Source organism: Euleptes europaea, chromosome 2 (genome assembly GCF_029931775.1).
Source record: "Euleptes europaea isolate rEulEur1 chromosome 2, rEulEur1.hap1, whole genome shotgun sequence".
NCBI classification, from domain to species: Eukaryota; Metazoa; Chordata; class Lepidosauria; order Squamata; family Sphaerodactylidae; genus Euleptes; species Euleptes europaea.
The window spans coordinates 95,890,535-95,914,019 of record NC_079313.1 but is presented as its reverse complement, the minus strand read 5'-3'; the positions used below and the strand labels follow the sequence as shown (position 1 = coordinate 95,914,019).

Sequence of the window (23,485 nt, the reverse complement as noted above, 5' to 3'; positions counted from 1 at the left end):
TGCCAAGTTGCTAGAATGTATTTGTTAATTATGAATTTTGTATTATGAATTATTTTATGATATAGTGGTCCCTGAGGAAGGCTTCTACAGCCGAAACAGAAATATTACCGGGCTTCTGTTGAATTACTACTCTCAAGAAGCATACCTCTGGAAGAAAGGGAGGTGCTGTACTTACTTCTCAGTAATGGACTTACTTCTAACGCTGTTACTTGTTTGTAAAAAGGCATAGCCTTATGTTTGATGTTGTATATTGAAGGCTATAACCAGTATCAGTTGTTTTTGCCTATACAGTATTAGTGGTGGTTATGAAATTAAATACCACTACTACATATTTTTTGTGTCTAGCTAATTTATGCTGTTTTAGGTTTGCTAACCTCCAGGTGGTTACAATAATCAATAACACCTGTGTCGTATTTAACTGCGTTAAAGAAAATGGCGGCACGAGGGCTCAAATATACAACCACACTGGAATTTCAACACAAATCATGTAATATTTTAGAAAACATTGCCTCATGCATAAATAGAAAAGTAAATCCTGTTACAATCATGCACAGCTCTAACGTCAAATAATAAGCGAACAAACAAAGTATTCTGAACGGGGCAAAAGGCTCCCGTCTGTTTCAAAATGAAGCGGGAAAATTCCGTTTTGAATGTCCAAAGTCTCAAGTCCCGAATATCCGTAGTAACAAAATCCCACAAATTATAAATCCAAAGGAAAGGAGAACAAAGGAGAACGTGTGGCTAGTCGTTGGTGCACGTTTCAAAAGCTTTCTTCAGCTCCAAAAGAAGTATATGGCAACTACAGCTTTTAATCCATTTGGTAATAAGCCAGTTGTCCAATGGACCGTCAGCTGTGGAACAAAGATTAAATAATGTAATCACAAATACATACATAAGTCAACCATGTGGACAATATAAAAATTTAGCTTACCTAAGAGCGTCTTAATATTTAATAGCACACATTGTCTTAGAGTCAGCGGTGAAGGTAAGCAGGAAGTGAGGTTTAAATGTGGTATCCAATCAGTATGAAGGAATTTTTAAAGGGACAAGGTATTAAGAAGAAGCCAAAAAGGCAACATATCACAAAAAGGACTGCTGTCTCAGACAAAGCATGACAAATCAAACTCATTGTTCAAACCCTTGGGAATAAGAGTTTGAAAAGCATAGATTAAGCGGGATTCTTGCTGAAGAAGTATTTTCTTGGCATCTTGTATGTGAAAAGGTTGGCAGTTCTTGGCATCTTGTATGTGAAAAGGTTGGCAGTTCTTGGCATCTTGTATGTGAAAAGGTTGGCGGTTTAAATCCAAACCTTTTCACATACAAGATGCCAAGAAAATACTTCTTCAGAAAGAATCCCGCTTAATCTATGCTTTTCAAACTCTTATTCCCAAGGGTTTGAACAATGAGTTTGATTTGTCATGCTTTGTCTGAGACAGCAGTCCTTTTTGTGATATGTTGCCTTTTTGGCTTCTTCTTAATACCTTGTCCCTTTAAAAATTCCTTCATACTGATTGGATACCACATTTAAACCTCACTTCCTGCTTACCTTCACCGCTGACTCTAAGACAATGTGCTATTAAATATTAAGACGCTCTTAGGTAAGCTAAATTTTTATATTGTCCACATGGTTGACTTATGTATGTATTTGTGATTACATTATTTAATCTTTGTTCCACAGCTGACGGTCCATTGGACAACTGGCTTATTACCAAATGGATTAAAAGCTGTAGTTGCCATATACTTCTTTTGGAGCTGAAGAAAGCTTTTGAAACGTGCACCAACGACTAGCCACACGTTCTCCTTTGTTCTCCTTTCCTTTGGATTTATAATTTGTGGGATTTTGTTACTACGGATATTCGGGACTTGAGACTTTGGACATTCAAAACGGGAATTTCCCGCTTCATTTTGAAACAGACGGGAGCCTTTTACCCCATTCAGAATACTTTGTTTGTTCGCTTATTATTTGACGTTAGAGCTGTGCATGATTGTAACAGGATTTACTTTTCTATTTATGCATGAGGCGATGTTTTCTAAAATATTACATGATTTGTGTTGAAATTACAGTGTGGTTGTATATTTGAGCCCTCGTGCCGCCAACCTCCAGGTGGTGGCTGGAGATCTGCTATTACAACTGATCTCCAGCCGATAGTTCACCTGGAGAAAATGGCCGCTTTGATAACTAAACTCTAAGGCATTGAATTCTCTCCCTCCTCCAAACCCCGCCCTCCTCAGGCTCTGCCCCAAAACTCTCCAGGTGTTTCCCATCCCGAAGCTGGCAACCCTAAGTCTAGCACTGCCTACCGTTTCCTGAGTCATAGGCCTCTCACAGCCCTGCTAGAGGGGCCAAGGACTGAAGCTACAGGAGTGGTGAGGTTAGGAAAAGCGCCAAAGCCACCATATCACCAGAGGCTACATGAAGCCAGACTGAATGCAAATACTAAATCCCTTTGTATTCATGATGTATATATCTAGTCTGATTTCAATATTCACATTGCCAAAATATTTGAAAAATAAATTGGTTAACGGCTGCTTTTCGAGAATGGAAAGGGCAGTGCTGGGGAGGGAACAGGCAGTAAAAAGCACAGTGAAGGGCATTAGACAGTTGAAGGTATGGCAAAACAAAACATTCAACTAGTAGCAATCATGTTTTTATTCCAACCTTCATCCAAGGATCAAGGGGTGGTATGCATAAATCTCCCCTCAATTTTATTTTCACAACAAGCCTGCACGATAGGTAAGACTGAAAGTGATCAGCCCAAATTTACCAAGTGAGCCACATGGATGAGTGGTTATTTGATGCTGGGTTTATCTACTTGCAGTCCAGAACTCTACCCTCTATACGACAGTAGTTTCTGAGTTCTGCCAAGCACTCTGACATTTGTGAGATTAAACAAGGCTTTGCCTATATGTCTGACACTCACAGGTAGGTGAGCAGATCCCTTTCTTTACACAGAACATTAAAAAACACAAATTTCCATTATTTAAAATCAAGTGGTACCCCTCTCAATTCCAGTGTGTAAAACTTTGCAATAGTGAAGGCAAAAAGAAGCTAGGTGTACGTTTTAACTCTGAAGAGGCCCTCCCTAAAAGCCTACTCTCAAAACACATTAATACTTGCTTATGCAATTTAATTTTTTCCACACTCAATTGCACAGACGTATGCACAATTAAGCAGGAAAATTATGGTGGTTAGTTGCAAGAGGCCGAGATTGCTTTCCCATCCCCAATAGGGAATGATTTAGGTCAATATTTTCTCTCTGTAAAAGGTCAGGCCTCACTTGCCATTGCCAACTGAGAAACCTTCCTGCGCCTCAAAGCAATGCCTGTGCCTTTTTATGGAAATCTCTGTACTCACTACACTGTACCAGAAAACCTTTCATTCTCTTCAAGATTGCTTGACAAATAAGGAAAATGACAAAACCAACGATAAACACTTTTAACACTGTTTACGTTTATAAGCCAGCCTTCGCTGCCCCAACAGCTCAGCCTGGCCAAGCTATGACATCACTTGTTAATTATCTTTTCAGCCCTTCTCCAAGATAGCCTTGCTCCCATGTAAGGATTTAGAAAAGCAAAAGCCATAGGATTAGAGCAGGCAAGTTCTTCCAGAGGCATTCAATCCAACATCGCTGCAAGATTTATGAGCTTCTCCTACATAAACTCCTACATTTGCTGGTATTCCTCAAAGAGCAATGCGAAAACTACTGCCTTGTCTATAAGAAAATATATATAGGCACGCATACAAGAACAACTTTTAGCCACTGTGACCCTACTCTGGATTGTTTGCCCAAGTAACTGGATCGAGTCTTGCAGCACATGGGTGGGGTGAACCGGTGCGTCATCCTCCCGAAGCAACCGAGAAAAACCTGAACAGTGGTGCAAATGCAACACAGTGGAATCTGGATAGCAAGTGTTAAGTTGCTCATTAAGCCAGGAAGTGTAAGAGAAACTAGGTGGGAACAGTTGATCTTGGAGAAGCCACAGAAGCCCTGAAGAGGGGCAGTGTGTGTGTTAAGTGCCATCAAGTCGCTTCCAACTCAAGGCAACCCTATGGTCTTGCAAACTGAGGGCTGCGGCTTCCTTTATAGAGTCAATCTATCTCTTGTTGGGTCTTCCTCTTTTCCTGCTGCCTTCGACTTTTCCTAGCTTGGTTGTCTTCTCCAGTGATTCTTGTCTTCTCATAATGTGACCAAAGTATGATAGCCTCAGTTTTGTAATTTTAGCTTCTAGGATCAGTTCTTGCTTGATTTGATCTATAACCCACTGATTTGTTTTTTTGGCAGTCCACGGTATCCATAATACTCTCCTCCAACACCACATTTCAAAGGAATCTACTTTCTTCGCACCAGTTTTCTTTATTGTCCAGCTTTCACACCCATACATAGTAATAGGGAATACTATGGCATGAATTAACTTGACCTTGGTTGCCAGTGACACATCCTTACACTTAAGAATCTTTTCTAGCTCCTTCATGGCTGCCCTTCCCAGTCTCAATCTCCTTCTGATTTCTTGGCTGCAGTTTCCCTTTTGGTTGATGATGGAGCCAAGGAATAGAAAGAGGGGCAGTAAGTCAGTAAAAAAAAAAATCCATCTAAGCAGTAGCATCTGTAGTGAAATAAGAATCCTATGCCTTTATTCAAATCCTGCCACTACAGATCTAATTTTCTGCTCCTAAGCATTTCTCCCCTGCTCTGATCAAACATTTTGCATTGTACCTGTGCATCCTGACTTCCTTCTCTGCAACATCCCTCCTACCTTCTGACCGGGATACAAGGGCTCACGGATCACCATTCCTACCCTGGAAATCTTGTTTAAGATGCTAGTGGTCTCGAATCTTGCACTGCATGCGCTTTTAGTTTTCTATTGTACAACAAAACACTGTGATGCAAAATGTTAAGTTCTGTACTTCCACCGAGACACTACAAGAAATTATAGCTGAAAATATAAAGTACCACTGTGAAATTTCTGAGTACTGTGGTGACCTGGCCTCTGGGATTTATTGAGCCCTGATCTGATTTTTGAAAGCTTATGCTGGAATAAACTTGGATTAGTTTTAAAGGTGCCACTAGTTTCTTGTTTTATTTTGCTACAACAGATTAACTTGGCTACCATTTGGCAAATACTTTCTGCTGAGAACGCAACTAGAACTGGCGTTTCTCACCAGGAAAAGCTTTATGCCTGGCTAAGCATATAAGAGACCAAAATCTAGCAGGTCAAATCTAATCTATTCCTTGGAGCGGTTCCTTTTTACGTTACACATATGGGTGTGTGTAGACTGATAACGCAAACTGCTGCAATTGCTCAAGTGTTCCAGTGGTGTCCATGTGTGTCATTCAGTTAGTAAATCATGAGGAGGATAACAACTCTCTTCTTGTGCGAGAATTTGAGTCAACTGTTCTGCTCATTACTGGCTGGCAACTATGGAAAGATCACTGAAGTTCTAAACAATTACCACATTGGTTCTTTTTGAGAGAATGGTTTGCAAAGGAATCTTTTCAACATACATCTGTCTAATTCGACAGTGTGGTAGGGAAGATAGTATCTGGGTGCTGGAAAGCTCTAAAGCATACTGTAGTAGTGGGACACCTTGAGTGAAATCATGCCATGTGGTTTGCTTTTTTTTCTTTTAATAAATCAGAGTCTGGATCTCTGGAAAAATAAGACAAATACACTAGCTGACATTTTTAAAACTGTATTTTAAAACAATTGTATATGTATTTCAGATAACTTTGAATAACATACAATTTTTTGGCAATTTTAATTTCTTTTGAGTTATCAGATTTGCTGACTGAGGTGTTTCTTTAATCACACGTACATTTTGGCAGGGTTTTTTTAATTGTCCCTTCATGGGAACAAATGGCTATTGATCAGTGATACCATACGGTATTGTGAGGCCCCACCTCTGTGCCTGGCATCGGTTGCCACGCTGCCATATTGAGAAATGGAGTCTTTCCCAGACCTCAGAATGGGAGAGCAGGGGATTGCATCACCGGGTTCCTCCCTCTCCTGGCTGGTCTCTCCAGCTCTCGTACTCTAGGGTAGCCAGCTAACTTCCTCCCCAGCCTGTTCCTGGAGTCTCCTTTTTATTTCCCTTTTTGTTCCATCCACACACACCCCATGCTCCCGCCAATCCCCAGTGTTTCCTTCCTCCCCCTTGTGTGTGCTCCACCCTGGGTGGGGGTGCCACTCACTCAGCAGGCTCCCCCACTGGTGTAATGGCAGGGGTCGGTGGCCCCGCCCCCATGCATCTCGAGCCCGGTCTCTCCCTCCCTGGCCATCCCGAGCTCACTGCCAGTCAGGGAGATTCCCTGTGCCCTACCAGCTGCCACCTCTGGTGTTGGGGAAGCCGCCCAGTGCTCCAGAGGATTTTCCTGGAGCAGGCTGCTCCTGGCACGGCCCAATGACATCAGCACCATCCCTCCTCCTGCTGACTACTGTCGCCTCACCCTGCAGCCTGGCCTTGTCGCTTTTGTTGTGGCGGCTCGGACCCCGGCTCCCTGGCCACTTCACCATCCCCAGTAAGTGTGCTCCGCTAGCCCAGGAAACCGGGCAGGTCTAGTGCTGAAGTTGGGCCAGGCGGCTGCGCCAACTCTGGACAGGTATGAAGTACCAATCCCCTTGTTTTTGAAGTAAAATATATAATGTATATATTTATGTATTATATATCATTGTTCACAGTTCTGGTAACTTCCATGAAGGTAAGTTCAGAGGGCAGCTGTGCTGGTCTGCAGGTGAGCAGCTAGATTTGAGTCCAGTAGTACATTAGAGACCAACAAGATGACAAAGCTTACACCCCAAAAATCTTCTTGGTTTCTAAGGTGCTTGAAAGCTTACACCCCAAAAATCTTGTTGGTTTCTAAGGTGCTACTAGATTTGAATCCAGCTGTTCTAGTAACAGTAGAGAGAATGTATGTTGAAGCTATATGAAGATCGAGGAATCCATCTTCACCTATGGACTAGAATAAAAAATTAGACTGTGGGTACTTCTAACAAAATTAACTCATAAAAGGGGAGTAAGATGACTTCAATGAATAGATTTTTTTTTAAACTAAGCTTTTGTTTATTAACCGCTGGAATAAGAAATTTTCTAATACTCTTTATTATTTTTAAAAGAAGTCCAGCAATTTCAATTTTTATCATTTACCATATTTACTTACTGTTAAAGGGTTTTGACCCAAGCTTGGCTGTACAATCTCTTCAACAAAATTTGTATGTTAAAAAGAGAGATGCCCCAACAGCAATTAAGTAAAAGGACTCTCTTGCCAAACAGGTTCCCATGCATGGGATTGCTGCAAGCTAACTGCAGGGTCTGGAGTTCTCCCATGATAGGATCCAGACAGCTCTGCATCTAGCCTTGTGTCCCAGGGGACTTTGGAGGCAAGTTGCTCTATCTGCAGGCCCTCAAGCAGCATGACAAGCTAAAGAGTTTCAAAAGCGGCTTGTAATACAGCATAGGGGACCACTGGTTAAAGTTTTTTTAAAAAACCATAACTGGCCATGGACTAGAGCAGCAGTTAGCAAACTTTTTGCGTCATGGAGCACTTTTCAGGAGAGAAATTCATCACGGAGTACTAATTTTCACCTAGCACCTATATACTAAACCGAATGCCAGTAGTGTTTTCTTTCCAGTCTCTTCATGGAGTGCTAGGAGATGTTTTGAGGAGCACCAAGTGCTCCATGGAGCACAGTTTGTGAACCATTGCACTAGAAATATTAAGAATGTTTAGGTAACCCTTTGGATTCCAGCTGGCATCTCCACTAGTCCAAATCTGTACCTGACCTTCAACATTTTCATTGCAATCAAACCTGACAGCTGCCAGTCTTAACTATAAATAGGATCAGGTACAGGGTTTATTCAGTGAAAACCCTTAGGAGACATGCTGTTTAAGACACAAGCACTGTGAAGCATATTTCTTCTCATTTAGGAAGGCATAGGAACAAGAAAAACTATGCTGCAATAAATAATCAACAAAAAAGGGAACAGCTGGATAGACTCTGGAGAGCCCCAGAGAGTGTCTTGGGCACACCTACACTCAAAGCTCCATCTTCATACTGGGCAAAAACGCATGGTCGCTTTAGCCTCCTTTATTCCCTGTTTCAGCCAGGATCGAATGCATGTGTTTCACCGAACGTGCATTCGATCCTGGCTGAATCCTGGCTGAAACAGGGAATAAAGGAGGCTAAAGCGACCATGCATTTTCGCCCACTGTATTGTGTAATCGCCTTGCAGATTCGTCCAGCCCATCTTACGGATGGTACCAAAGCCACGGTAAAGCAATTACCACTCTAATGGAGCAGGGCGGTTCATATGTACTTACAACTCTCAGCTTCAATTTCCACATGTAAAATACCACCACCTGGCCTCATTTCCTCACAGGGACGAGGGAATTTTAATTAGGTAATTGCCATAAAGCTTTTGGCAGAAATGACAAACACCATTACAAGAGCAGGTGCGTAATGTTCAAGCACATCCATAGTGAAGCAGCACTGCCAGGGGCCTGGCTGAAGTATTTCACAGCACCTGTAACCTCCTATCAGCCAGGCCTTCCCCTTCAGTAGTTTGCCTTCAAGAAAATCCGAAGATTCATCAGCTGCCCAAATAAAAACCCTTCCTTGAACAAGCTGGATCACATAAGGTTATATCGAAGGAATGGTGCCCATTATTTAGAGCCTGCAAAATCAACAGCCGACAATTTCTAGCTAGTCTGTCCGGAAAACTTTAGAGGCCATGACCGTAGAACTCTGGCTGGGTGCCTTCCCTGATAATACTGCCCGGAGTCTTTTCTGCCCAACTTCTCTCCTGTTGCTGTTGTATCACCGTACTTAAACAGTGGCCTTTTGAGACAAGCTGTAATGCAGAACCTCATTTTATCTCAGAGCGGTTTCCCATAAATCTCTATATAACTTAATAACTTTATCTAAACAGGAAGTTTTAGAGTTATGTAGACAAAAGGTCAAAGGGCCTGGCAATATGAGGGGGGGGGGAATAAGCAAGAACATGAGGGGGGGGGGAAGCAAAAAGCCTATTCTCAAACACAACGTCCTAACTCATTCAAAGTGTTCGCTGTACCCAAAACAAGGTAACTAGGTTTCTATGACACATACGCACACAAAAAATTCCGAAGAGGCAGTTTTGTTGGCCGGTTACATGAAGACTCTTAACAAATGAATTGAGGCATGAACTTGTCGACCAGAACCCACTTCATCAGATTCACGAGATAATGTAATGTATGACACACAAATAACAAAAGCCTCTTCAGTTATTAATGCACCAGGATCCAGGCAACAGCGACCACAATACACTGAAGACGCTGTCAGCGTTAACTGGGCAAACAGTGTTGTTGATCTTTTTTTTAAAAAAAGAGCCCAGCGCAGCCTAATCAAGAAGCGGAAGATAGTTAGGACAGAAGCGCTCAATCTTACATTGATACCATGAAGTCAGAGCTTTTCAAACAAGGATGTATTCGTTGCAAGGGAGCCTGTAATTGTAGACACGGGCTTGGATCCTGTGACATGGTCCCCTTTGCACTTCTCTCCAGCCACTTCTGTGCTTGCCTTCCTGTGCTGCTAGCATTTCCATATGCCTAAGGGCCCCTTGAAAAACACACGTGGAAAGGCTAGCAACAGAGGAAGGAAAGCTCCAGAGCAGAGGACAATCTCCACAGTGGCCAGATTTGAGACAGACTCATGAGACGCTCAGTAACCGTTTCCTTTATTTGCAACATAGCTAAGTGTGATCTTTAAAACCATTATTGAGATTGGGGGATGGTGAGAGAGGGAGAGGGAAAGGAGGAGGGGAGGGGAGGGGAGGGGAGGGGAGGGGAGGGGAGGGGAGGGGAGGGGAGGGGAGGGGAGGGGAGGGGAGGGGAGGGGAGGGGAGGGGAGGGGAGGGGAGGGGAGGGGAGAGAGAGAGAGAGAGAGAGAGAGAGAGAGAGAGAGAGAGAGAGAGAGAGAGAGAGAGAGAGAATTGAAAAATGCAGCATTATTTACAATCTCTACATTGCACATTCTTTATCTTCCGCTCCCAACAATCTGGTAAAAACAATTAAGACTCAAACAGGCAGTGTACACTGAAGGGCAGAGAATAAATCAGACAGCATCATGAAAACAGCATAAATCAATTCAACCAGACTCCTAGTAAGCGAAAGCAGAATAAAATTAAATATAGCAACATTTATTCAGAGTCTCCAGGAATGCAAGGGTGGATGACAAATAGAAATAAAGAATAAATAATATATATATTTGCTTATTGCCTGAAACTCAGCAATTTTTGTGCCAGGAAACCCTCTGAAGAGCGGAAGTTCAACTGACACCACATCGTGAGATATGGTGATAACAATTTGACCACATCAAACAATAGTCATGGGAAATAACAGCTTCTACCCCAGTGCCACTGAAGCCCTAATGCAGTCACAATTAGGTATTATATCTAGTCATGGTTAAGGTATTACATCTGAATACCTTAAACCTGGTTAAGTCTAAGATGACCGTGATGCTATTATTTGAAGTGAATGTGTATGAAGCATACCACGGTTGAGTTATTTTTCCAGCCTCTGTTGCCAAGGTAATGATCAGGTCTCAGTGGCATATTCCATACAAACTATGGTTTTACTGCACATCTGGAATCTCCATCAGTGTTAAAGAACAAAATCTTGATTACTATAAACCTTGGCTGAGTTTCTTCTCAATACTAAGTCCAAGTCTAATTTTAAGAGGAATATGAAATGCACAAAAAATGTTTATAAGCAATTCTGGACCATGAACAAACAAAAATCCGAAGTCCCATTCAGATAATGACAAATCATGTGTGAGAGAGCAGCCTAGTTATAGCTACACTGGAGTTAGGAAACGGTATGCACCTACATGTCCAGAGCTACTGCGATCTTTCATGATCCCCTGTCAATGTCTCAACAAGGCTGAGGCTCAAAGGTCATCACAGCTGAGGAGGATCTTGTAGATCAAGATGGTGCGGAGCTGTTTTCTGTTGCCCCAGAAGGTCAGACCAGAACCAACGGGTTGAAATTAAATCAAGGGTTTTCGGCTAAACATTAGGAAGAACTTTCTGACCGTTAAAGCAATTCCTCAGTGGAACAGGCTTCCCCAGAGTAATGCCTATCACCACTTCAGGGTCAGGAAGCAATTTTCCTCCAGGTTAGATTGTCCAGGAATCCTGGAGGGTTCTTTCCCCATCTTCTGGGTATGGAGTAGGGATCATTGGGGGTGTGGGGTGGAGGTACTTGTGAATTTCCTGCACTGTGCAGGGATTGACCTAGCTAACCCTGGGGGTCCCTTCCAACTCTATGATTGGTTCCTCAGAATCAAACTTCCTTGACATCTTCAGAATGAGGGGAACAAGCAGAAAGGCAGTATATGTCACTGGAATCTCAAAATGTGAGACTGTATTGCCATGGCTGTATAAGATCAGCAAATGATCCATTCTCTCAGGCAAGATGAGACTGGAGGCAATAGAACAACCAGGAAGAGCTAAGCCTCCTGGACTCCTGCTCAGGAATCCCTGGCTTCAGCATCACTCATTATGATCTGTGGTCTGTCCACTCAGCCAGCTGGCCAGTGGGTTTTATTGGCCTTGTGTAGATTTTTGCATAAGGACAGCAGGGTCTTTTCTGAAAAGGTAAGAATTAGAGGGTTCTTGTTGGGGTGACAACAACTTGGTGTCTCCCTATTTTACTTACAAATATCTTGCCATAATATTATCTGTCCTGATGAGCCCATGGGAATGTTCCACCAGGAAAAAGGAGAAAACCAGGCAGAGGCTTGAACTCTAGTAGGCTGATGTTCTGTATCTGATCAAGGACCTGGGATCCCTTGGGTTTGTTGGCCCAAGAAGGCAACCTCACCTGGCCCAAGAGGCAGCAATGGTAGTGGTCTACAACAGAATCTGCTTACGAAATTTCCCTTGGAGAGAATATCCAACTTGGATCACCATCTCCTGTTCTGTTGACAAGTAGACAAAATATAGAGTCTGACAAGCATCTCTTTCAGAACATCTGTTAAGGTAGGAGAAACCATTGCTGAGGTCACCCAAGCATGGAGTCACAGTAGGCGGCCACTAGACCTTGATGGTACGCAAGGGAAATACAGGCTACCTGTATCCTCTCATGATCCAGAGGGGTGATTTTTCATCTTGCATTCTTTCTGTGGGGAGGATGAGAAGCCAAACTGTTTATTATCTATCAAGACAATTTTTGTGCTGTCCCCCACATGGTGCCTACCGAATGCAACTTACAAGGAATCTGTCGAGAAAGGTTCTGAGATCTCTATTCTTAATAAGGAAAATAGATTAAGGTGGCTATGTCTCTAAATGCCCCTAATCTGAAAGCAAGTGAACCAGGAGGTTGTCAGTATAACAACGAAAGTACCCATCATGCTGACAAAGGAGGGCCTCCAAGACCTTGAGAAGGCTTGGGGAGAAGTGATTGGACCAGAAGCGGAGACCTGGACAGCAGTGACTGTCCATGTGGGTAGGCCTCCAAGTTCTCACTAGAGCATGCCTCCAAGATTTCCACTGAATGGAAAGGTAAGAGAAAATTGTCTCACAGAGCCTCTGTGATGGAACTAGTGTCTCCATCCAGAATTGCTAGAGTTTCGTGAACTGTCTGGGGAGCTTTTGGAACAAAAGTCATCTCCAGTCCCCATTCTGAGGGCAGCTCAGACACAGAGGCCTACTCTATTGCTCTGATGTCTAAAAGGCACAACATAGCATTTAGAGTACATTGGTGTCTTCCTGGAAGCCAGATTTTCTAATTCACAGGGTTGCCAAGTGGTCTCCCATCAATATCCAGGCCTGCTTACATTCAGCAGGATTGAAACTTAGTTACTCAAGAATATTATCCCTTCCTCAGGTGTCTCCCCTTCCTACCTGCCTGATGAGGGTTAGAAAACCATGATGCCATCATTTAGCAATCACACTCCTGTTTGTAGGAATGTTGCCTAATACTTCATGGTATCACAGATTAGTACACCTTGCAGGCTGCAGCATGGCCCCATGCCCAACTTGGGCCTAGGGAGGGCATTCTTGGCATTGTCCCACTGGAAGGGCAAAGAGGGTGGAGCAGGGGAAGGGAGGAATGTGAGACTGAGATCTGAATCCACTTGAGCCCTCTAGAGGATGTTGGCGCTGTGCCTGCCAGTAGCAATGTAGATTCCTCTGCCTCACTCTCAAGAGCCACCTGGCTACATGCAGGTGGGAGCAGTCACTGAGGTGCTATGTGCACCTCCTGCACCTCTGAGAGGCATGTAGGGTTGCCAAGTCCCTCTTCACCACCGGCAGGAGGTTTTGGGGGTGGAGCCTGAGGAGGGTGGGTTTTGGGGAGGGGAGGGACCTCAATGCCTTGGAGTCCAATTGCCAAAGCAGCCATTTTCTCCAGGTGAACTGATCCCCATTGGCTGGAGATCAATTGTAACAGCAGGAGATCTCCAGCTAGCACCTGGAAATTGGAACCTATGCTGAAAATAGTGAAGACTGTAGAGTGTCAGCACGTGGCTCAATTACATTCAAAAACTAATACATTAAGACAAAAATTGTAAGATATTAGAATGATAATTATAATAACACAGACAGCACCTGGAAGCTGGCAACCCTAGAGACGTGCCATGTTGGCCTGTGGCAGACATCACCAGTGATCCAGTGCTGTTCTGTTCTTCCTCATTGCAGGGATTTTCCTGCTAAAAAAAATAATCCTCTTCCTCCCTGTCTAGGCCATACTGACACTCTGCCATGGCATCCTGCATTGCTCATCCTCCAGCCCATGTTTCCTACACTACATCCATGACAGCAATACAGCAGCTGTGTCTGAGGGGAGGGACTAAGCCTGCTTCCTTCTCTTAAGATCAACGGGAATCTCTATCCTCCAGAGAGAAGAGTAAACCATTCATCGCTGTGCCTGTTATTGCCTTTGCCTCCATTATTAGGCCTACCAGGTCCCATCGGTTGATCGGCGGGAGGTTTTCTGGGGCGGGCGCCTGGCTCTATGCGCCTGCGTGCCGACGCACGTACATCACTTCCGGTTTACTCGGAAGTGATGAGGACACTCTCTCAATCTCAGCCAAAACTTTATGGAAACCACAGAGTTTCAGCTGAATTTGCTAGAGCGTCCCCGTCACTTCAGGGTAAACCCTGAATTGACATAGGTGTGTCACATGTGCGCGCATGCACAGGGTGCCCACTGGCCCTCAGCTGGTTGGCAGGCAGCCCGGTGGATTGGCACCACCGGGCACTTGGCAACCCTATCCATTATGGCTGAGTTAAGACTGCAGAGATCTTAGTTTCACTTTCCCTTTTTTCTTCTCTTGACAAAGGGACAGGAAGGCAGATGGTTGGAAAAGCACTGGGTTGTTGATTGAAGAGAAAGGCTCAAAATTCAGAAGCAGAATTAGAAAGAAATAGTTATAATTAGTAGATAGTGAGAAGCTTTTAGCATGGCTCTTCTGGGCAGAAAATGGAGTAGGGTGAAAAAACCCCTCCCACTGGAGACAGGAAGTCTGGAATTAAGACCTACCTCCTTGACTTAATTGGTGGGAATCTCCCATACTAAGATGTCCTCCCCCTCACAGTGCGAAAACGCTGTTCTGCTTGAAGACTTGCCTGAGTAGCAACATTCACTTCCTTCATTTTACAAGACTACTGCTTTGCACTGGAGATACAGGAGTGGAAAGTCTAACTATGAGTAATACCAAAGAGGAAGTTATATATTCAGACATTAAGAAATGTTAACAGTGTTAAGGTAAGTGCAAATGAAGCTTATTTTATAATCAAATAATGGAATACATATGCTACAATTCTCTTGGCTTATTTATAGATTCAATGTGGGGAGGTAAAGAATGATACACAAAATTAAACATGCAGTATGAATACATACAATAAATGAAATAAAATCACTTAAATTTTTCCACATACATTCACATAATGCAACAGAACTGGGTTGGATTCAGTCAGGTTTTCTACCAGTGAAAAAGGGAGGAAGGACCACCTTTGACCACCAAAATGTTGTCCTTGAAATCGCTGACACAAACAAAAGCCATGTGGGATAGGGGCTATGGTAAGGAAGGGAATTGGGCAAGACTGAACGGAAGAGATGTCTGGGTTCAACTCCTTGTCTGAGCTATGGTTTAGTGTGATGTCTGAATTGACAAACCATGGTTTGCAGCTGGTCAACAAACCAGAATCAGGAGAAAAAAATCTTCTGAAATTGATTTGCAACTCATGATTTGTGCCAACTACTGCTTGGCATGACATCCGAACTGACAAAAACTGGAATGCTGAACAGACAGAAAAAGAAGAGCAGATTGATGGTTTATTTGTATATCTGGAAGCACTAAGTGTGATGTGGGTTCTAAACTATGGTTAGCCCAATGCTTAGTGTGATATGATGTCTAAAATGGCCACAAGGTGCTTACCAGCCTGTCACCTAGAATCATAGAGTTGGAAGGGGCAATACAGGCCATCTAGTCCAACCCCCTGCTTAATGCAGGATCAGCCTAGAGCATCCCTGACAAATTTTTGTCCAGCCTCTGCTTAAAGACTGCCAATGAGGGGAGCTCACCACCTCCCTAGGAAGCTGATTCCACTGTCGAACAACTCTTACTGTAAAAACATTTTTTCCTAATATCCAGCTGGTACCTTTCTGCTCACAATTTAAACCCAATAGAACCTGAAATGTCGTTATCACCTGCAAGTCAGCCACAAGGCAGAAGTAAACACAATCCAGGGGGGAAAAACACCAAAAAAGTTATGACAAAAAATTTAAATCTAGGGTTAATTTTATCAACAAACACTCCTTCAGATTTCCCCCACCTGAATTAAAGAAACACATACTTCAAGACTTTCATTTGTATGACCTGTCATTAGTATCTCTTATTGCTGTGCCAACAACTGCCCAGGCCAGACCTTGAATGCCAGTTTTTAAAAGCCTCATTTTAAATCAAGTGCCAAGAACATAAAAACTTCTGTCAGTCTTGCTGCACCTTAACGGTTAATTTGTTAGACTTTAACTACCTTGCATGCCCCTCTGGTATTTATCCTTCCACAGTTTAAGGCCCCTAGCAGGAGACATTTAATCTAAGTGGTAAATAAAAATTATAGCACGGCACACTGTCGTGACAAACTACATGCTGCATATTGATAAATGGATTTAATATACTCGTTGGAAATGCAAAGATCCGCCATGAATTTCTGAGATGGAAAGGCTGGCCAACTGCAATGAATTACATTAAAAACCCAATCTTACAGAAGAGTCCCAGTACACCATAACTGCGCAGGAGCAGAATAGCTCCAAACAATTTTAGAGCACTCAAACTGACAGCCTAGGGATATAGGTCAGTGATACTCATTTTATATTGCATAAATATATTTACAACAAAATTAAGTGGTTTGCTGAAGGCAGTGCTGGCAGGGGTTGCACTGAAACTCCAGTCCATTCCTGAAATCAGCCAGAGCCAGTTTGATCCACAAAAAACATCATTTGACTGATGGGGGGAAACGCATCTTCAAATCCTACTTGAACCACAAATGGCCTTGTACAGTGAAACCATAGGAGTGGAACAATAGTGCTCTACCTCTCAGAGTTCCTTTGAAATGTGATGTTGGAGGAGAGTATTACAGATACCGTGGACTGCCAAAAAACAAATCAATGGGTTCTAGATCAAATCAAGCCTGAACTGACCCTAGAAGCTAAAATGACTAAACTGAGGCTGTTGTACTTTGATCACATTATGAGAAGACAAGAGTCACTGGAAAAGACAATCATGCTAGGAAAAGTCGAAGGCAGCAGGAAAAGAGGAAGACCCAACAAGAGATGGATTGACTCTATAAAAGAAGCCACGGCCCTCAATTTGCAAGATCTGAGCAAGGCTGTTAAGGATAGGACATTTTGAGGACACTAATACATAGGGTTGCCATGAGTCGGAAGTGACTTGACAGCACTTAACACACACACACACACACCTCAGAGCTTGCAAAGTCCCTTATCCCAAATGCTACATAAAATGATTTATTCAAGGAAGGCAAGGGTGGTGGGTAGAGGAGGGAAAAGCTAGTTAACAAGAGCCTAGATGAGTACATATTTTACGTTTTTTAACTATTGGAGGTATACAGTTTTTAAACAGACTCATCAGTTTAGCTGGTGGGGGGAAGCGGAAGCAAATAATCACAGTGGAATTAAAACAAGAGTTGCATGTATTTATTTACGAAGGATACTATGAATTCTTGTCTGATGTGTGGCTCATTCAGGCCTGGAGCGGTTCCCCTGTTCTTGAGTCTCCTCAACTATGCACCTGCATGAACACATTTCTTCTAAGGTATCAAAAACTAATCCTATTGCAACTCATGACAAGATTTTGGGCGACATTTACCATAGATATGCCCAATAAAAGTGATCCTTGATGATGCATCTGAGGATGGAGATGTCTCACAGTGATACTAATTTTTAAGGCTTTAAGGAATTTCATTACCCTCCATGGTCAAGTTGGCTGTTACTCTGGTGTATTTTTCTTTTCACTATACTATAGGGGCTTTTGTTATCCCAGTTAGCCATCTGAAGCTATTTGCCAGTAAGCACCTCTTCTGCAGCGTACCAGCAGACTGCTTGTACAACATTATGACCAAGATTGTATAAATTAGTGGGGGGGGGTGGATGATGTCCAGCTCATGGTTTTATCAATTCATATGTAACTTTATCTTGAAAAACTGGTTACTGAACAGGTGCATAAATGCAGGCTGGATTGTTGCCAAAATTCACTCATGAAATCCTCAGAGCCCTGAACCCATATTATGTACCAAGTTTTAAATGGCTGTCAGCCAATATCCATCAACCTGAAATCTTTTTTCCCACCTTGTCTCGCAATGGGGCATGTGAGTACAATTTTATAAACTGTGAAAGGCAATTTGGACATGCCCAACTCCCTCAATTTTCACTCACTGTTGCGTCAACAATAAGCCTGCATCAGATGCAAAGATGAAGTCGGTCATGCAGATCACTAAAAAGTGGAAGTGGTGGTAATGAATGCTCTTACACCAAGGAGACTCACAAATTTAGAAGTGCAACAATCGAAGCAAACCACTTCTTTAAATAAATGTAAGGATATAGTAATCTTTCCCACAAGACCAGTTTATATCAAATTTTACGTTACAGCAGAAATCACATTGTGAAAGCAGACTAGTTTTGTCAGGTTTTGTAACACATGGACTATTTTTAAGCCATCCACGCCTTTTTCCTCAGCCCCTCAGAATTTCATCATTTGGGAGAAGCCCAAGTCCAGCTGCACAGCACATGCTTTGTATGCAGGTCTCAGATTTAATTCCAGTCTTTAATCCTCAATTAAAGGATCTCTGGTAGCAGAAATGGGAAGTCTTCTGATTATGGCCTTGAAAAGCCACAGCCAATCATAGAATCATAGAGTTTGAAGGGACCACCAGGGTCATCTAGTCCAGCCCCCTGCACAACGCAGGAAATTCACAACTACCTCCACCCCCAGTGCCCCCCACTACATGCCCAGAAGATGCCCAAGATGCCCTCCCTCTCATCATCTGCTTAAGGTTATAGAATCAGCATTGCTGACAGATGGCCGTCTAACCACTTCTTAAAAACCTCCAGGGAAGGAGAGCTTACCACCTCCTGAGTAATCAGAGTAGTCATTCCTGGCCTAGACAGATCAAAGGTCTGATGACACTTAAAAAGTCATAACTACATAGGGTACACAAACGAAATTCATACCTTGGCATACAAGATCTCTCATCAGTGTTAACAGCACCTGCTAGATGTCTTCTCAATTTCTCTCTAAGGGACTGGGGGGGAAAGGAAAGTGTAAGTATAGTTAAACATCTAATTGTGAGGTAGCTGGCCACTATACCAATAAAAAGCAGTAAAAACAGGCCACCTGGACATGGTAGAAGTATCTGTATTTTTTGAGGATTCCTCCCAAGTATCCAGAAAAAATATGACTTTGTAAATTAACCAGAAGAAATAAATCCCCTTAAATGACCTGATGAGGAATGGGTTCCAGAAGGATCGAATATTAAGAGCTACTGAGGGTTAGTTAAAGAAAAAGGGGGAGGGAAGGGAAATTATTCTGCTTATACGCTTTAGAACCCATTCTATGCACGTGGAGCTTGAAAATGGGGCAAATAACTCCACCCCAGGGAAGTTTCAGCTCTGGAAAACGGCTAGGAGACAAGTAGCAGCCCCTACTACCTCTGTGCCATGGTCCTGAGCCAAATCAGTCAGACTTAATTCATTATACAACATAACACATAGTTTGGCCCTTAGAGAATCTGGGGAGAGTGGAGGTTTTGGGAAACGGAGCCTTGTGTACTCACCGTGACGGCTCCTTCTGTTCTGGGTTGAAGGCCATCTTGATCCGTGGGTATTACTATCACGTGCCCAGGGAGGCAGGACCAAGTATTTTTTGTTCAGCTTCCTGTCTCCCTGGGCAGGAAAACCCAGTTTACGGACTCGCCGAGCTAAGGAGACAGGTAAGTGCACAGAAAGCAAACAACAGCAATGCACTTATACTAAAACATTGAGCTCCTTCAAACAAGAAGAGAAAACTTTAACATAACATCAATGACAAAGAGAGAGCTATAACAATGGCGGACATAGGGAGTATCATAACTGGATACATAAACTATTGTGAACTCCTGCTTTCAGTACTGTAAGCTTAGGAATAATAGGGTCTTGGACCTGAGAAGGGTGGGCAAGATGGCCTTCAACCCAGAACAGAAGGAGCCGTCACGGTGAGTACACAAGGCTCCGTTCTCGGTTCTGGGTGGAAGGCCATCTTGATCCGTGGGATATCCAAGAGCTATACCCCGGGGTGGGACTCAGGGTCATTCCAAGACCTGCTGCAAGACTCTCCTCCCAAAGGCGGCATCCGCAGAAGCCCTAGAGTCAATTTTATAATGTTTGATGAAGGTAGAGGCCGTTGACCAGGTGGCTGCTCTACATATTTCTTCCAATGAAGCCTGCCTATTAAAGGCTGCCGATGTGGCCGCACTACGCACTGAGTGCGCTGTGATTCCAGTTGGAGGAGGTATTTTGTTAGCCCTATAGGCTTCCACGATGCACTGTTTGACTGTCGCGCTTATAGCGGAATTGGACATTTTCCCTCCCTTGTTTGGGTTGGTTAGGGAAATGAAAAGTGCATCAGATTTCCTAATGTCGGCAGTGCGAGAAAGGTAAACCTTTAGCAGTCTGAGTAAATCTAGTTTGTGCCATTCCTTTTCCTTAGGATGAACTGGGTGAGGGCAAAAGGAAGGTAAGTGTATTTCCTGGGACCTGTGGAAAAGGGAGTTAACCTTTGGAATAAAGGTGGGGTCAGTTCTCAACACGACCTTATCCTTGTGAAATACACAGAAGCCCTCCCTGGAAGAGAGGGCTCTAAGTTCGGAAACTCTCCTGGCAGAGGTCAAAGCAGTGAGGAAAATAGCCTTCATTCTTAAAATTCTCAGAGGCACTTCCTTTAACGGTTCAAAGGGCGGCTTAGTAAGCGCTGAAAGAACCACATTGAGGCGCCACGTGGGAAAACGATGTACCGTCGGTGGTCTGGTTTGTGTTACCCCTTTCAAAAAGGTAATGATGTGTGGATGCCTAGATAAAGGTGACCCTTCTACCTCTGTTAAGACCGTGGTCAATGCTGCCACCTGTCTATGCAAGGTGGAGGCTGAAAGACCCATCACCAATCCCTCCTGAAGAAATTCCAAAACCTTAGGGATTCCCGGAGATAAGGGGTTAACGGACTTTCGTTTACACCAGAGCACAAAGGCTCTCCAGGAGGTATTGTAGATCCTCCTAGTAGACGGCTTTCTAGCTTCCAGCATTGTGTCTACCACTGCAGAAGAATAGCCCTTCTCTAGGAGAGATCCCCGCTCAATTTCCACGCGGTTAAGCGCAGCCATTGAGGTTCCTGGTGGAATATGGGGCCTTGATGTAGTAACTCTGGGATGGCTGGAAGTTCCCATGGGGTCTGAATGGACATTCTTTGGAGGCTGGGAAACCATGGTCTCCTCGGCCACAAGGGCGCTATAAGTATGACCGTGGCTCTCTCCTTCCTGATTTTCCGTAACACTCTCGGAATAATGGGGATTGGAGGGAATGCAAATAGAAGCTCCCGTGGCCAGGGAGCCAGCAGGGCATCCATGTCCTCTGCTTCCCGATGAAAGTACCGAGTAAAGAACCTGGGGAGAAGATGGTTGCTCCCCGAGGCAAAGAGATCCACCTTGGGCTGTCCGAACCTCTCCTGAATCAGACTGAAGATGGAGTCGTCTAGGGACCTTCGTCTAGGACTTGTCGGCTCAGCCAATCGGCCTGTGAATTGAGAACTCCACTGATACGTTCTGCGGAGAGAGATAACAGATTTGACTCCGCCCAAAGGAGAATCCCCTTTACCTCTTTGTGGAGACCCAGAGACCTCGAGCCCCCCTGTTTGTTTACATACGCCTTGGCCGAGATGTTGTCCATCCGGACCAAGACGTGTTTGTGTCGAATGGTGTGATGGAAATGGAGCAACGCTAAATGTATGGCCCTTAGCTCCAGTCTGTTTATGTGGAGTTTCCTCTCCTTTTCGGACCATGACCCCTGTGCTACAAGAGAGTGACAGGTCGCCCCCCATCCCTCCAGGCTGGCATCTGTGAAGATCTGAACCTGATCCTCTACTATGAAATGCAGACTCTTGCAGAGGTTGCTGCGCTTGAGCCTCCATGTCAGAGACTGTCGGAAGGCCAGCGGAAGAGGAATTACTCTGTCCCTGCTCTGCGTAATGAGGTCCTGGTATGGGCGCAGAAGCATCTGGAGATCCCTTGAGTGGAATCTGGCCCATGGAACAGAAATTATACAAGCCACCATTTTCCCCAGTAATTTGGCTAGGTTCATGATCCTGCCCCGAGTGGAGCAAATGGTAGTCTTGACCATAGTTTGGATTTTGGTTACTTTGTCCTGGGGTAGAATCACCAGGTTGTTGTGCGTGTCTATTATGACACCCAGATGTTCCAACCTTTGTGAAGGAGTAAGATGGCTTTTTTCCAGATTCACCAGAAAGCCGTGTGAGGTCAAAACATGGATCACCCTGGAGGTGTGAGTGAGCGCCTGTTCTTTGGACTCTGAACTGATCAAGAGATTGTCGAGATACGGAAACACCGTTATCCCCTCCTGGCGAAGCAGCGCTACCAGCGTCACCAAAATTTTGGAAAAGACGCGGGGAGCGGAGGTCAGCCCGAAGGGGAGGGCCCTGAACTGATAGTGTCGGCCACTGTAACAGAACCGAAGAAATCTGCGGTGAGAATGATGGATGGGTATGTGGAGGTAAGCCTCTTTCAGATCCAGGGAAGTGAGGTACTGGTCCAATTGCAGAGCTTCTAGAATGGAGCGGAGGGCCTCCATGCGAAACCTTCTGTAGCGCACGCTCCTGTTTAGGTGTTTCAGGTCTAAAATAGCTCTCCAGTCCCCATTTTTCTTGGGGACTGTAAAGAAAATTGAATATACCCCACTTCCCTGTTCGTCCTGGGGAACTGGCTCTATGGCCTGAATCTGTAGTAGGTGTGAAATAGCCTCCACTGTTCTCAGGTGTTTCTCTGGCCGTATGGATCTCGGGGAATTTACAAATTTGTCATGGGGTATGCTGGTGAAGTCTATGAGGTAACCCGATTGAATGACTTGGGACACCCAGGCATCTGTGCAGGATCTTCTCCACATGTCGTGGAAAAGAAGGAGCCTGCCCCTTATCTCCGTTAGGTTGGCGTCACTGTTTTGGGTTCTTGGAGAACTTGTCTCCTTTGGTGTTTGAAAACTGCTGATGTCCCTGGGGGGGACGAAAAAATTTTCCACCTCCCCTGCGAGAAGATCCCCTGTAACTATTGTTACCCCAGGAGCCTCTTCTTTGATCTGTTCTAAAGGGAGCAAGAGTATGAGAAGATCTAAAGTTGGGATAAGAGGAAGAAGGCCTCCCATCCCTCTTGTAAGACCTGGGAAGAACCTTTTTCTTGTCCTTATTTTCTACTAGAATCTTTTCTAGCCTTTCCCCAAAAAGTTTTCCCCCTGTATAGGGATAAGACATGGTCAGTGTCTTGTTCTTAACCTCGTTCTGCCACGGACGGATCCAAAGTGCCCGTCTTATGGCGATGTTGGAGGACGTGGCTCTAGCAGCAAAGGACATGGCATCTAAGGAGGCGTCTGCCATAAAGGCTGATGCTTTGAGGAGCCTATTGAGTCCCTCAGTAAGCTTGCGATTGTCTCCAATGTACAATTGAATGATTTTCCTGAGCCAGACTATAGAGGCTCTTGCCATGATTGAGGTTGCCGCTGAGGCCTGAATAGCCAGGGTGGAAGCCTCGTGTACTTTTTTGGAAAGGGTCTCCGCTTTCCTGTCGATGGGATCCCTGATGCTTCCCATCCCGTCCTCTGCCGGCAAATCCGGAGAATGGACCGCTGCCACAGGGGCATCTATAAGAGGGAGCTGGAACAAAGACATAGCTTGT

General features: G+C 44.2%; 1 protein-coding gene across 1 annotated transcript in view; it reads right to left on the bottom strand.

Moving 5' to 3' along the window:
- RAP1A (RAP1A, member of RAS oncogene family) overlaps window positions 1-23,485 on the bottom strand; it is a 103,843-nt gene that overhangs the window by 24,186 nt on the left and 56,172 nt on the right. The window contains exon 2 of the mRNA XM_056844538.1: window positions 18,732-18,802. The gene's annotated coding sequence lies outside the window, so the exon portion shown is untranslated. The remainder of the gene's footprint in view (window positions 1-18,731; window positions 18,803-23,485) is intronic.